Raw genomic sequence first — 15,022 nt, forward strand, 5'->3', positions numbered from 1 at the left:
ATTGACATTTTTCTCTTGTCAAATTCAGTTGTGAATGTCATCTTTATTTTGTTTCCTCTTTTTTTCAGTAAAAAATTAGTCTTTCAACTCCATCCATACAACATGCTCTTGAATATCTTTACATCTATTATGGCTCTACATTGTGTTTTAATGTAAAGTCTGCAGAAAATAATACATTTGAATGTGCTCCGTTTCCTTTCTGTGTCTTTTTGAGACGTAATTAGATGGTTCCGGACTGAGGTGATGTCCCTTGAGAGATTCACTCCGCAGATTCCAGCTTCTTCTTGCAAACTGCTGATTTGAAAACTTGACTGCAGCTGACTGTACATCAGCTAACAGACAGTTAGGAGTGTGTCAGTGACAGATATCATCCAACATTCAGAAGTTCATGTCTCATATTCCGGCACCAGCCAATTTGTGTCCATCAGCAGCCATGTGTTCTGTCAAAATGCCCTTTAACAAAGTGCTGACTGTCTGCTCGCTCTCTAACTCGGAGTTACGAGTGGTAGGCGAAAGTTAAAGGTTCCTCTTATGAAAGTAAATGTTTTGGGACACACACACATTCTCTACATTTTGATATTTGAGCTTATAAAACATGAGCAGAGTTGATTAAGCAAAGAGGAGGGCAGTAGAATTAGACTTAGAAAAATGGTATTATCATGTTTGAGTGAGGCATGTTATATCATATCAACAAGCTCTTGATCCCCCTCTGTATTGATGCAGTGTTTTAAGTTGGTATGAAGTGTTGGAATCATACTACATTTTCTAAAGGAATATTCAGCATTATTCAGCAGTTTAACATTTGACTACACTGCATTTGTTTGACACCTCAAGTTTTGATTTTTCTTTCCAGTCTTGTCCATTAAAATAAACACCCCTTCTTTAGAGTAAGACTTGACGTCTTAAAAAAAAAAAAAAAAAAGCTTTCCTGAATTAAACTAAAGATTATCACAGTGTGATAAATAAATGTACAGTTATGCACAAACTAGGGCTGAACAATATATTATCACATCGATGTCAGTCAAGTAACATGAAGCACATCATGCTGCTTCTTTTGCTCCATTAGATGCAAACCAAAAATGCAAGTTTTCTAATTTCCATGAATAATTGACAATAAAGGTCTGTCTGACATCAGCAGTCAGAGAGCTGAGTCGTGAGCCTGCAGAGTCTGTGCGTCTCCTGCCTTTAAAAATGTATAGGCTGTAGGCGATGCAACTGACGTCACAGATGCACCAGCATGACGTGAGAAGCAGGCCATCACAGATTTAAAATGAGTGTATTCAAGATATCAGCAGCGTGTTTGTACATGTGTTGGTTAATCCTGTGGCCACATATAGTGCTGATTAGAGCTGTATATTTACAACAACATTTGTGTCCGTGATTATTTTGATTGGGGGGTGTAGATTTAAAATTATAAAATTACTTAAATTGCAAAATAAATAAATAAAATATATACATTTTTAGTACTTACTTCAGGATCTACTCCAGTCGTCTGGGAATTTCTTGCTGCTCCATTTGGCATTCTACTGAGTTACATAGCTAGCTTTAGCACTTAGCAGGGAGTATCTGATTAGCCAAAAAAAAAAAGAAAAATTGGAAGCTATGAATCTATTTAAAATTTCAGGAGAGAAGAATCTGGATGTATACATAGTTTTTTTCCACCTCTATATACTGTAGGTGTTTGATTTACATTTTAATTAGAGCATAACATTTATAAGGTGTTCTGTCCTCTTTTCATATCAGAACAAAACATGGATTTATCAATTTAAAAAAATCATTGTAGAATTTAAAGTTCGTAAAAAAGTGGAATGTGAATATTTCTCCCACAGCTGTTGGTACATGGTTTATACTGTTGGTGGTAAATATTGCTCTGTGGCCTCCCTCTATTCAGTATATCGCAAACCTTTTGGAGACAATGAGCGACTCTAATGCAGTCATCTGATAAATGAGTCATGGAAAATACTCTCTTCCTATTCAACATCAGTGAGAGACAACCAACTGAAAGTGATTGAAATGTGTTTCTGGTAAACACAATTGACTCGGTCTTGTGATTTTGTTTTGTCAAAGCTGAATTCCCACTGTCAATTTCCTATGATCCCATGAGTCAAATTTCATCTCCTTTGTGAATAAAAAATCATGAAGTGTGTCCATTTTGAGCGCCTGCTGGTGGAAATAAGTACGAATATATGCTGTAAAATTGCATTCTTTTCCAGTCCAATTTTGATTTTTTTGCACATCAAACCAAAGACAATAGATGGACGTGTTATTCATTTAGGTGGTTAAGGTTACCGCAAATTAATGAAATTACTGCACATAGTTGGTCATCTCCAGCAGTGCATGACTGTGAAAAAGGGACTACTGTAGCCTTACTAAGTGAGCATCTTATTTAAATCTCTACAGTGGAAAGCACAACTGTCTGCTTCAATCTAAAGCTGTATTAAGTTGACATTTATCAAATCTTCCTCCCGAATGTAAAGTCACTGTATCCTGACATTTAATACTAGGCATCAGCAAAGATGTTGTTGCAGCCTTCACTGATGGTGGCCAGATAATTTATTTGAGGAAACGTAGAGAGTCATTGTGAGTACCTGGGGAGATAGGAGCATATTGATAGGTATTGGACAGATTGGTATTTAATGAAAGTAAACATCAGTTATTAGTTGCTGCTCCTCCTCTCCGTTCAGCTCAGGCCAGTCCAGCATGCATACAGCTTCTTGTGTTCTGAAATGGTCCTGGACCCTGTATCGTTGAATCTTCTCTGATCTCATCAGACTGATCATCAGCGTGAGTGGTCAGAAAAAAACAGAAATACCATGGGAATAATCTTTAAAGGGCGTTCAGCCTCTTAATCTCACATGCTCTGGGATGTTGTGATGCCCCCTCCCCAGGGCAAGAATCGTTCAAATAAAACGTTTAAAACATAATTTTTACTGTGTTGAACACTTAACAGATTCACTATGGTCTCTACACAATACAGGTCAAATGTGTAACATTAAAGAACATCTGTTTTAATGGAAAAGTTGACATTTACACTTCTAAAGTTGATATAACAATATCTCTGTTTACTTAAAACATTCATTAGTGTTATTTTGTCAGCCTGTTTTACAGTTTCCCATCTGAAGGGAACAATACATGTTTAAGTCTTGGATGAGATCATCTTTTAAAGCCAATTAAAGAATGATCAAACTCTAAGAAGGATCAATGCCAAGCCTAAGTTGTCTAAATGAACATGAGAACAGATGTGGTCATTATTATTCACACTTGTTGCATGCATAGATGCAGTATGAATTTTAAGCTTTGGGATTTTCAAAAGAATGTAACAGAGGCAATGTATTAGCAGGCAGATCTTCCAACCAATCAGCTTGTGAGTGATTGAGTATTGGAAAAAATCCCAAAGTCCCAAACTTACACCACGAGCAGGACAGGACTTCTCGTATGTTATAATTTCCTATAAAAAAACATGTTGATGGCAGACTAGTGGTTGGTGTGTGTGTGCCCAAATATGCAGGCTAAAAGACCTTGAAACCAGGTGGCCTCGGTTCGAGTCTGTCCTGAGACTCCTTTCCTGCATGTCGCTCTCCACTCTCTCTCCCCAGTTTCTGTCTCTGTCCCTCCAGTAAAGGCATAAAACCCCAAAAATAAACCTTAAGAAAAAAATCGTGTTGATAAATTAGAACTCTATTACTGATGCTGTGTGACAGAACAAGTGCTGTTGGACCATCAATGAATATCCATTAAATATATGTCAGTTAATGGGTCTTCAGTGCTGCAGGCACAGACTGGGTTATGTTGATCATCTGGAGCCGTGCAGCTTCAGAGTTGTTGCTGAAAGCAACATTGATGCTGATACAAACATTGGTAACACGTTTTCACTCTTGCCCTAACTACTGTACTCAGTCAGTGTTTGTAGGTGTGCATTCAACAGTATAAAACGTTATTTCAAGGTTGTGGTGTTGAGCTGAAGAGGCTCATATCGTCTCCTTTTCCCGTCATGGCTGCACCTTGGAGAGTGCGTGAACGTGGGTTGTCAATGTTTTATCAATGTAATGTAACAGTTTGTCCTGTAAAAGGCTTTTTATTACAGGTCGTTCTTAGACGATATTTGTTTAGTGCTTTTTTCCCTATTGAACCAAATTCGTACCAGTCTGTGATCTCTAAACTGAGGTATGAACCTTGTGAGTTGTTACACCCTTTATAGGCACACTGTAAGTTTGTATTTTGTATTAATTAATGCAGCGCTAACATTATGGTTAATAGATAGTGAGTGTTGTTTAAAAAAAGTGTTGATTATATTATAAATCTCCATATGCATATGGGGCCTTCTGTAAGTCATATCTAAGCATCTGATTCTGAGACACGTGAGGATTAGAAATGCGTGCATATCAATGTGCAAGTAATTAGTATTTAACATTTAATTGCAAACTCAGTATTTCAAGGACTCCCCTGTCCATTTTCCCATTTTAAAAGAAGAAATGATTCGACTGAAGCCATTCAGCCAAGAGAGGGAATCAAAGAAATGTGCTGATATTTTGTATAATTCTATTTTCCATCATATTTTGAATCAAGTCAAAGAAATCCCACGCTCTTTACTTGCTCAACATCACAGCTAATTGACCACTCACATTTCATTCCCTCTGGACTTCAGCAGTGTGTTTCCTTCCTCAACACTCTTGAAGGTCCAGAGGGATTGAAATGTTAGTATGATCCATAAACCGTGGTGCTGAGGAAGCACAGATTTTCTTCACTCAAAAACTGAAGGAAACTGGAATTTGAATATGAGAGTGATGGCTGTGATGTGATGGCTTTGGCAAAATCTCTCATGATCGTGCCCCTTTTATAGGTTGACCCAGTTGATTCAACCTTTGACTGGAAGCAGCTGAATACAAAGAAGTAACAAAATACAAAAACATTTAAATCCATCACAAAAACTACTGTATGATACATAGATGTGCAACAAATGTCTTGCAATGGATTGTGGCCTGTATCCAAATGTAGAGTAGACCCTTTTGTTGAGTCTGAAGTTTAGAAGAGTATTGATTTTCTTTACCACGCGCCTCAGCGGCCATGCTAATCCGCATTAATGCTGTGCCTCCACGCTCCATATACTGTCTGAGCAAATGTGAGGAAAGGTCACTGTCTGTTTATTCACACTTAATGTTCAAAAGATGAATGCATATGTCTGCAGGTGACTTTGTACTTAAAATGCACGGCACAGAAACACCATGAGAGCTCCTGACCGTTGTACGACACGTGTAAGGACTCCCTTTTTGCTCCATCAGGATACATTTAATTTAAAGAGTCAATGGTTTTTAAAGATAGATTGGTACTTTCTCATAACATTCATATCCCAAATGCTGGACACTGAAATCACTGTTTCTTCAACAAACAAATCCACTGTACAAATAATACCGATCAATATCTAACGTTGGTGAAATACGTCACAGTTTTTCAACCAACAACTGCCGAAACTCCCTTTTCTTCCTCACTAATGCATCTTTCATTGTGAAGTTGGCGTTTCCTACAGCTGCTTTCCCCACATGCATCCCGACTGGCTGAAAAAAGTGTGCTTGTGAGCTGTTTGTGTTGTGCTTGTTGATGTGCTGTGCTGTGGGGATCTGAGACGATCAAGATTTGAATGAGCATGGTCTTTTTCTTAGAAACCCTGGTTTGATTTTATGAAAGCTTAGCTTGTGCATTTAATGCTGTTTGGCAGGTGACTCTCAAGTGTGGGATGTCCAGAGCTTTACATCAGCACTTCAATGCACCAGAGAGCAGGGGATTGGTTTAACCATCCATGTTTTTCTTTTTGTTAGAGAGAATTGAACCTAAATGTCTAGACTTCTATATGTTTTAAGAGTTGTCTTTCGTTTAGTTTATTGGGATTCCCATTAGCTGCAGCATTGTTCTACCCCTTGGGTGCACTATCCGTCAAAGCGCGACACTGATGACAGAATTTACACTTTGTTTACTTACCGCTGAATGAGTAGTTTCTACACAATGCAATTGATGAATAACAGCGCTCGTGCATGTAAGAGTGAGGGGAGTGGCTATTAGGGGAGCACAGAGGGGAGGCGTTGGGTGTAGACGAGAGGGCTCGCAATCAAAACAAAGATGACGATGAGTCTTGCGGGAAATCATGTGAATGATTCTCTCTGCCACTCCCCCTCCAGTAAGAATGAACTCTGTGTCGACCGTAGTCAATGCAAACGAGCGAAACCGAGCTGAGAAAGAGAATATATTAACTGTACCAACAATGTATTGAAGCACAATTTACACAACGTTTTTTTTTGTCTAACACAGCACACATACAGCAACAACACGGCAGCTTTCAGTAGCATGTCTCGCTTCCTTATGCAGTGCTCTGTGGCGTTACATCCAGTATTTCCTTGGCAACGGTAATTATTATTAGTTTGTCACGGTGGCTCATCATGGCGGCAGCCAACAAGACACGGTCCGTTATAACTATAAAATGACGGTTTTCTCTGGGTTTAATAACTGTTGGACATATTTGACACAATGTAAGTAGTCTCCAATAAAATATAAGTAACATGGCTTTAGTCCATTTTAAATTAATCTACATATTTTGATGTCAACATTAGCAACCACATTCTGCATATTATACCTTTAAACCGCTCTTTTTTTTTTTTTACGAGTAGCTAAAGTTTGGTTTCACAACTCATAACTCTTGCAAAGACATATTTTGACCTTGCATATAGAAAAATCTTAAAAGTGCTGTTTATAAATTCATAAGCAGAGTGCATGGGTTTACTCCAGGAGAACTTTAACACGGAGTCGCACCTTTTTTTCATTTGTTCTTCCTTCAAAAAATCTATGTTGACTGAATAGATTGATTGAAGAACACAGCAGCGTGAGGATGAGACATCCTTGGCTTGCTTCAGTCTTTCGGGGACCTGGTAAGCCCCGGCTCCTTTGGGACTTGCTTGCTGGATGTGCTGTGCACATTGAGTGATATTGACAGACATTGTCAACATGCATACTATGCACACACACACACACACACACACACACACACACACACACACACACACACACACACACACACACACACACACAGGGCAGGAAGCGTCTTGCTTATAATAGGAAAAAGGTAATTCTGTTGCAGTAGCATTAAAGCACAGGTCAATCGATCTTCCCATCAGGTACTTCAGTGCATATTAGAGGTGACAGTGTTTTGTCATTGGCTCGAAACTCGGAGAATTGAAGAGATAACTCCTATTATCAACCACTGGTGCCAAACTGCACATGTATATAACAGCATAAAAAGGATATTTTTAATGGTGATCGTTTCATCTTTCCCACTGCAGAGGCCGTGCTGCAGTTTTATTCATTCAGCATATGTTTCACTAGAAAGTGTTGTTTATGCGAAGCCAGTTAACCACGTCCCACTTCACACAGGATAGATCATTGGATTATAAAACTAAACTTTAATGTAGACCAAAGAGTTGATAGAAACACTGCATAGCTGTGAAAGATCACAAGTATTTTAAAATGTAATATTTAGTTTAGTGATGTTTTGATAGCATTTTTTTTGTGTTGATTGATGTTGATTTAAAACCCTAATTTGGATGACACCGGGAGGCCCTCAGATTCCAGTGTGATGAAATACAGAATGCCTTTTAGGGGCAAAACATTGATGCTGACAGAAAACTCTCAGCGTGCACTCCCCTGTTGTTTGTTACAACCACATGATCATCAGGAGAGACGAGTGAATTTAAGAAAATTATTTATTACAATTAATAACATATAAATGTGACTTGACAGGAATACTTGGGTGCTTGGACACTATGGGGTGGTTGGTGTGTTTGGAGAGTAAGAATTCTGAGCGTCAACAGAATAAATCCCCCCATGGAGTACAGACACTGGGGGTGGTGAAGCTGATGACTTGATGAGACCGGCTGGATGATGATTCTGCGAAGACGAACGCATGAAACATCAGCATGAAGAAACTAAGGCAGAGAAAGAATCATATTTAAAAGGGGATCAGAACGCGAAAAGGGGTGAATGAGAGAAAGACCAGATCATGAAGGCAATTATAGTCTTTCTGACTGAACTTATGATAGAGCTTCATTTAGCTGAAACTGAATGATTTTGGGGCAGAGGAAAGACATTTCATTGATTTCAGTTTGTATACTGCTACATCATTGTCTGTTTTATTACAGTTTGATTGGGATGAATGGGGCTGCATTTACTAAGAATGTGAATAGAGAACACCTGAATACTTTTGCCCATCATTTTAAACAAACATGAGTTGTGACTGACCTCATGGATTATTGGTGGGAGGAGTTTTAAAACCACTCTTAATGCACCTTTAAACCATCAGCCCACAGGGGACCTCGGGTTTCCTGTCTGTCTCTCTGATGTGTATTGACTTGTGTTAAACCTTGCATGCCCTGCACAGGGCCCTTTGGAAGTGGTGTAGTAAATATTCCACTCTATTCAATTTGATTATGATCTATTGGCGCTGCCAACTCTGATCACTACAAAGGAGCCTGAATAAAGAAGCCTTTCTCAATATGCAATGCAGAATATTACAGGAGCAGGAGGGGACGACAGTTCAAACAGTTTGTATCACACAGATTCTCATATCGAAACGTATGAAACTGCACTACCCCTTATTACCCTTATTATTGAATCTCAACTGAAAATCTCTGAACTGCCAGCTATAAACTTGCTTTGTGGGTGACGTAGGCTCCAAATTTATAAAATGCAAAAAACATGTTGAGAAAAGAAAGACAATGATTTTGCTTTGGAGTAAAATTAGAATAAATGAAGATTGCTTTTGTTTACTGATGAAACATTGGTCTCATTTTTTGTTAATAACCAATATCTTTTTAGCAAGGTCATGTTGTGTAACAGAAGGTTGTATTTCAAATTTATCGCTCAGGCGTCTCTAAACTAGACTACGGTCTCCTTTGTCAGTAGTTGTTTCATGGAAGGAAAATAACGTTTGTTTCTCCTAATCTTTTATTAGTTTCATAAAATTGCCGGGGAACATTTTCAATGGTAATCAGGGATCGGTTAAACACTCCAAACGTGTAACTATTCATCTGATAAACAGCCACAGAACAAAAAACATGCAGTTAAAAGAAGTAGGGCTCGATAAAGAATTTTCAGGGCTAATACCAATATTTGCTAATTTCAATATATTGGCCTTTATCTTTCTACATCTATGTTCGATCTTTAGCGATGGATAGATACACATACCACTTTGATCCCTTAAATCGGGTATCAAACATTGGTGGAAAAAAATATACATAATGAAGACAAGATGGTCACTCAACTGGAAAGACCTGAAAATTGCTTGCATCACCACATGTTGCTATCCACATACAGTAGTACACTCTGCAGTCATGATGGCCACCGTAGTCACAATGGTCATGATAGTCACGGGATAAGCGGCCGATCGGCTGCTCGATTAATCAGCCTTGATCTTGAAAGAAGTATTGTCTCTCTAAAGACTTTAGTCTGGCATTGCAAATGATTACATTTTGATTTTACCTTTAAGGAAACAATGCAACAAGCATTTGTTTCACATATTAAGAAAACGGAGATTCCAATGTGCTTGGACTAGAATCAGACACTAACATGAAAAGAGTTGAAAAGAGAAAAAAAAACACTCAAACTGTGCGGTCTCATCTCTGGTGTCCCGACATCACATGATTTGTACATATTAATTTCACGCTAGTTGATCACATTTGTGAGGAGAAAACCGGCCTTCAGTTAAATAACTTTCTAATTGGCATTATTCAGTGTTCAGTGGTACAATCATTTTATTGAGAGCCCAGAGCATAATTCACTCAAGGACAGACACAATGAGGACAGCTTGCTAGATGTGTCAGTATTGGCAGGGTATCTAAGAGACTGCTTTCCTACTATCATGAGAGCTTGAACATTTCTGAACTATAACTATAACAGGACAGAAGAATCTAATGTGATCCTTTCATTTAACTCGTTAGATGTATGTCTAAAAGCAAATACAAAAAGTTGCTAAATTGTTATTGTCTTTATTTATAATTTACATTTAATGCTGGGTTGTTCTCCTCAATTGATGAAAAATAACAAAGAAGCTCAGAAGCCAATAATTATGCCATCCAACTTTCCTTTGTGCTGCCCTGAAATCAAAGAAAAAGAAAACAAGGAATTCATCAGTGAGCATCCACAGAATTAACAAAGTAGAGAAGCATCTGGCAGATCTGAGGTATGTGGTATGACCTCCCTCCTGGCAATCTAGACAGCCCTCTGACAATTAAAAAAAAAAAAAAAAAAAAATAGGTGAAGAAATATGAAAGGGATCCGCAAAGATGCAGCACTATTGCTAAATGAATTGTATTGATTTGTACGAATGTTTACCCAAGTGAAGGACTGAGGGGGGGGAACACGGTCAGTGCTTGAGGCGTTATTGAATTTCCCTCGGGATCAATAAAGTATCTATCTATCTATCTATCTATCTATCGTTATATCCAGAGCAGGTCAAGGTTTAGCTAATGCGAGAATAAGCCATTGGACCTTCCTCCAAAACACTGAGATTTCATGAGCTCTTAAGTGCATCACTGAGTATGCTGAAGAAATGAGGCCAAGGTGAGACACAAAAGAGCTTTCAGCAAAACATCATAGTTTTACTAGATGGTTAGACTAGTAGATCCTGTCATGCAGTGATGGTGAACTGAGTGGGTGATGGCATTCATATGAAGTTGACTATTCAAGCTAGGTGAGTCATGCTACTGAACATGTCCTGTGTGCACCTTACAGCAGTAGACTTTCTCTGTCAGATGAGAAGGGGAGGGGGCTCTGGTCTTGAAAAATGAAGTGCAAAATCCTGCAGTTCCTCGACTGTCTGCTGAAGGCTGGCTCCAGGAACACAGGAGGTCACGTACACATGATTGGAAAAAAAGCTGTTTTTACAGCATGCTGTAAATAAAAGTGTTTAGAGCCCGGTACAACAAACTAAATAGGTCTGATTACTTATTGTCATCACTGGCACACTTTTTTTTTTTTAAACAGCTCTGTTTTTATTTTGAAAATGAGACGTGTTATCCAGAGATAGGTGCGTAGCTGACATAATTGACAGGTGGGTACTGGTTCATCAAAACGCTTAAAATCTTCCTCAGCTTCAGCTCTCAGCCTATCATTAGGCTGACAGCATTTCCAGTGTGGCGGCTGCTGCCAATGAGCCTGCGGAGCCCCCTGCAGGAACTGATGGCCAATGTCACATTTATATTTACAATAGAGTCTATGGAGGCAAGACATGACTTAAAAAAATAATGCTGCAGAAATGGTGGACGAAGCAACACAGTCTGACTCAATGATGACAGTTTCTCTTTTATTTTTTTTTCATAATTGTCTAGTTCAACTTAAACACAAATGTTGAAATTTAGGAGATTTAGTGTCATCATTGATATTGAACTTTTTGTTTGTGTGAATTGGTGCACTGCCTTTTACTGTAAAAAGGCACTGGTTGCCTGTGTAATCTTCTTTCACTCTTCTGTGATACTTTAGCATGTCAAAGCGTTTTAATCTCACTCAAACATGCTGTATGCAAAACTTGAGAGCACTGAATTTCAAATAAAGGATACTTAAACGTAAGAGTAATTACTCGCCAGAGAGAGAGAGTGAGGTTTGTGTGCATGTGGGTTTAAACGGACAGAAAATCTGACATAATATAAACACAAATGAAAAATCATCGAGCAGATTTTACGTGCATTTAAAGATTCACATATATATATATATTTTTTTTTTTAAGATTTATTTTTGGCGTTTTTATGCCATTATTATAGAGGGAGGAAAGTGGATAGAGTCGGAAGGGGGGAGAGAGTGGGGAGAGACATGCGGGAAATGGGCCACAGGCCGGACGCGAACCCGGGCCGCCCGCGCGTGAGGACTGAGCCTCAATACATGGGACTGCCGCTGCGCTACCGGCGACCCCAAGATTCACATATATTTTAATCTGAGAACAATGTTGTGCCTAATTGGTGGGGCAATATAGCTGCATAATGGTGGAATCATGCTCAGCTTTGAATTTTCCAGCATAGCGAAAAGGCACACTGCAGATACATTTCATTCTTGTTAGTTTTAGCAGCTTAATTTCTGGTGAACTGGACTGATTACAATACAGTGCCAGTCCCACGTTTGTGTAATGCTGTAAATGCAGTTATAAACGACAAATATAACATGTGCTGTCCTTGGGATGCGCTGTAACACGTGCATTAACCTTGTAATTTTATAAGTAGGAAAAACCCTAGTAAAAAATGATGACCCAGCATGATACTCTCAGCAGGGCCTGGGGATCTTAGAGCAGCATTTAACATCGAGATAATGAAACTGGGCCTATTTTGCTGTTCATATGTAACCATAGCAACATTTTGTTTTATTGCACATCTGCAACCTTTAAAAAGGTGAATGTATGTCATATTATCACTGCACATTTTACAATACACCCACTCATACAAAGAAGCACTGTATAGATGGAGTTAGAGAATAGGTTTCATCACCAGTGTGTCCTTGTATTTACATTTAAGTCATTAAGATACAGCTTTATCATTCAGTACATTTGGACATGAATACAGTTTTCCTTTATGCTGTTTCAGAACAATAATTAAGATTAAATTATTGTGAGATTGTTTCTAAATGCACCACTGAAAACAGATTTACCAGTCTATGTGTTTAAATATAATAATTTTTGATGTGTCTGTGCATGTTTCCCGAAGGCTACTTGAAAAGGAACTTGGGTCCTTGTTAAAAACTCACTATGTTTAAATAGTTCTCTGTTACAAAGTGTTTTATTTAATATCCCCCTACCCTTACGCTCTCTAACTCATCAAAGCCTAGTTTCAGACTAAATCTTTTCTCATACCCTCAATGTTCATTTAGGAAAATAAATGTGTCTATACCTCCCAGATATAGTCAACGTGTTCGATTTATAATACTTTCATTCACAGAAAAGAGCAAGGTCTAGGGTACCAAACCAAAGCTAAACAGCCGTTTGTTGTTTCCATTTGATGGATTGAATTTTATACTTAACACCTTCACCTGTAACTTTTTCCGTATGGAAGATTTCTTTAAAGTTCAACCTCCTTCTTGGTTGCTTTCTCCCTTTTTCAAAAGGCCAGGAGGCATACAATAGTGAGGATACCTTCTCTATGCTGAGTTGCGCCAACATTGCACCATCTGTCTCTTGGTATGTCAGGGCTCTAAAAGTTCCTCAGTACGTCTCCTCCCATCCATCTACTTCTTCCTTTCATGACTGAAGTGCATTTAATAAAAGATAGAAAGAGAACGCAGTGCAGATTTGTACCTGTGTACCCTGTTCATGTAAGGGCCAGCGACCTCCTGCATGCAGCTTTTAATTAGCTGTGAATTGTTGGAGAGTTTCACCGCACTGTTACTAAGAAGAGCCCGTTGAGTGTAATAACCAGAGTTTTTAATGGTAATGAAAGCGTAAGACAATACAGCCTGAGCACTTGCCAAAAGAGCCATTAGCTTGGTTTGCCAGAGCCAGCTGTGTAGCTTCGACTGTGTGAAGAGGCCATTCAAACCACCATATAATTATTAAAACAATAAAGCCAATCCGTGTAACAATGTTGAAATAACAAATAACCTGACAAACTTTTGGACAACAAAGAAACAAATAAAGGTTTGGATGATTTTCAAATACGATCATGTATACACAGCTAGTCATGGTGCTGCTGTGACACTACACACAGAAACTAATCTATAAGCTCATCTGAGAGGTATGCAGCAGAGCTCAGCTTTACCCTGTGGCAGGTATTGGGCTGACATGATATGGCTAGCATGTGTTGTATTAGAGCATGTCTTATTCCTGGAGCTGTCATCACCTACTCTACCCTGAGGCCAGTGTGCCAGGTCACCGTCACACGGATTTCCCATTTATGGGGGGGATACGATGGTTTTTGGTGTTTCACCCTGGGGGTCATCGCTTTACTGTAGGGCATTGTATTTATAGAACAATTTCTGGTGAGACTTTTTATTCATTTGGCTTCAGTTCAAAGTGTTGGGGATGTTTTGGGGGTGGAAAGGTTGTAGTGTAGTATGCTCAATAACAGAAACATCAAATGTGGTTTATATTGAGAAAGGCCCCTCATTTTTCATGCATAAATTAGATCAGATCATTGCCTTTTTATTACTGCTTATTTCCTTATTTACTTTTCAAGATCATAGACAATGCAATAAAAACAAAAATTCAATTTGGTATGTTACTGAAAAATGTGTGCACAAACAGTGGACTGTATTATTTCAGTGGCCTGACAGTGTTGTATGCTGTTGCTTCACATTTAAGCAAAGAAATGTGTTTGTGTTTGTGTTTTGAATTAACCTTCTATCTGCTGATAGAGTAACTCAAATCTATACAGTCCTTTCCTATTGCTAAGAGGTAGTGTAAGATAGATATTATGTCTGATGTAGAATTTCCCACACTGATACATGGCTTATCACAGCAGTGTGGAGAATGCATTAATTCACACCAGGGATCACCGGCTGTCATAAATAAAGACAATTAGTAATGCTTTGAACATGCTCCTTTACCTCCCTCGTTCTCCCCTCATCAAATTCCCCTGCACCAAATCATTAATTTATAAACCAGGCTTGGCAATGGCTTCTATTTCCTTTTGTTTATTTGCCAACATTACTCATTTCCCTGACACATTGAAGGAACGAGACATGAAGCCAAATCTATACCAGAACAGTTTCTACATGTCAAATTTTTTGAACCATCGACAGAAAGCAGCTTATTGGAAGATGTAGTCATATACTGAAACACATTTTATTGTACTACCAAACTCCATCTTCAGATTCCCTTTGCACCTTTAAGAAAACACTAAAGACATAGATCTTTAATGAACACCTAAAAATACTGATGATGATAATGGTTTTATTTAATAATGATTATGACTATGTTAAGTATGGTATTGCTGGTGCTGGTTAAAACTTTCAAAAACAAAAAGCTTGCCTCTGTGCGCTGTCTGTCAACACCGGTGCCTGATCAGAC

At 38.5% G+C, this 15,022-nt stretch overlaps 1 protein-coding gene across 2 annotated transcripts in view; it reads left to right on the forward strand.

Annotated features, from left to right (window-relative positions):
* The window catches only part of chst8 (carbohydrate (N-acetylgalactosamine 4-0) sulfotransferase 8), a 198,188-nt gene that overhangs the window by 22,403 nt on the left and 160,763 nt on the right, over nucleotides 1–15,022 (forward strand). The gene's annotated exons all lie outside the window — the stretch shown is intronic.

This window comes from Symphodus melops (assembly GCF_947650265.1).
Source record: "Symphodus melops genome assembly, chromosome: 3".
In the NCBI taxonomy this organism is placed as follows: domain Eukaryota; kingdom Metazoa; phylum Chordata; class Actinopteri; order Labriformes; family Labridae; genus Symphodus; species Symphodus melops.